This window comes from Micrasema longulum, unplaced genomic scaffold, assembly GCF_059751315.1.
Source record: "Micrasema longulum isolate JH-2025_06_02 unplaced genomic scaffold, ASM5975131v1 h1tg001579l, whole genome shotgun sequence".
Taxonomy (NCBI): domain Eukaryota; kingdom Metazoa; phylum Arthropoda; class Insecta; order Trichoptera; family Brachycentridae; genus Micrasema; species Micrasema longulum.
The window spans coordinates 152,667-154,610 of NW_028278762.1; positions in this window are offsets into that span (position 1 = coordinate 152,667).

Genomic DNA, 1,944 nt, shown 5'->3' on the forward strand with positions numbered 1-1,944 from the left:
TTTCGACGTGCCCTACGTAAAGTACTCTAACTGCATTGTTGACGATGTGAGATTTTTCGTTTTGATGTTATTTATTTATTTATGTATTTCACAGTTTTAAAATGTACAGAGTTTCTTTGTTTCAGGTCCCGACTAGCTAGGAAATTCCTGTGTTTAGGAAGGACCTTCTTTTTTACAGGTGTTTTTGTTTATTTCAGTAAATGATGCTTAATAAATTCAAAAATTCAGCATTTAAAAATATGAGGGATGATCATTCAAATATGCTGGATAAGAGGGCATGCTGGTATCGTAGGAAATGAGAGAGCGGATGAACGAGCAAGAGCCGCAACTTGTAAAAGAACGGCACCTTTCTTCTCAGAATTTCCCCTCGGCTTTGCTAAACGCTGTATAAAACAAAATACGCAGCAGCGTTGGGAGGATCATTACCGCGCTTCTTCTGCAGGTAAAATCACTAAAATGTTTTTCCCAACGCTGGCTGATGCAGCAAACTTCCGTCATCATCACCAAAATACTTTCGAAACGACTCAAATTTTTACCGGACACGGAGCTATGAGCAGTTATTTATATAGGTTTAAATTAAGGAATGATGACTATTGTCCATGCGATGATATTTCTTCACAGAGTATCGAACATCTGTTATTTCAGTGCACATTTTTCAGTTTGCAACGCCATAATCTTGAAGCAAAATGCAGGAAAGATGGAATATTCTTAACAAATATCCACACTGAAGTTAAAAGTAGTTATCACGTGCCATTGTTCTTGGACTTTGCAACACTGGTGATTGGACTCATAAAGGTAATAAACCAAAATCAGTGATCGAACATCCCATTTCCAAGACAAACAAAAACGATTTTTTCCGAGTACCTAAGCATTGTACATAACACATAAGGCTACACAAATACAGGGGTCCAAATATATATTCTAAAAAAAAATAATCAAAGAATAATAATAACATTAGAACAAATCAATATAAATTAGAAAACATGCAGGTTATAATAATAAAAATTGAATCATAAATATAAATTAGAAAATTTGTATACTTAAACTTACATTCTAACTTAACTATAGTGACATATAATATTTTCTGATTTAAAATTGAGGGTATGATAATCTAAAGAAGTGAGATTTTAGTTAGGATCTGAAATGACTAGGACTGTCGATGATTTGTAAGTTTGACGGTAATTGGTTCCAGGCAGAAGGGCCGGCAATCGCAAAAGCACGATCTCCAAATGTAGTGTTAGAGGAGCGCCGGATTTTGACTTTATTTATTGTTTTCCTCTTCCTAAATCAAATGCTGACCTAAGAGTATATTCATTGACCCGTATTTTCCCTAATACAAAAGCCCACAAACAAATACAAAAAAAAACGTAATAAGACATTTACGTATAATGATCAGCGCGTTTGCCTACTATGCAAGAGGTCTTGCGTTCGATTCTCGACGTGGTTGATAATAAATATTTATTTAAAAGGGTGCTTTTACATTGGTTAGTTACATTAGTCCTTAAACTGGTACCTGAAACGTGAGACTGATCATCTTACCTTCATGTAACAAAAATAATCAATTGGTGTGCCGATCGGAAGCACGTTGGGTCAATATTATGATTTGCTTAAAACAGCCAGGCCGCTTTCATACAAAACTCTGTATATGTAATAATCACCTTCTGAAAATAGTGTCAATCACAGAAACAGCATTTTTTAATTTGCAGAAAACACCCATAGCACTAGAAAAATCTTACGGTACTTTAAAAATCATTGAAACTAGTCAAATAAGTAATTAAATCCTTGTTTGTAATATAAAGAAAACTTTTTTTTTAAAGAAAAACACAGTCGACAATGATATAGAAACATTAAAAAAAATACAGTTCAAAGACAGACCAGCAAAGTTTCTAAATAAGAATCATACATATTATTAAATTGTGTTACAACAAAAGGGTGTGTTTATGT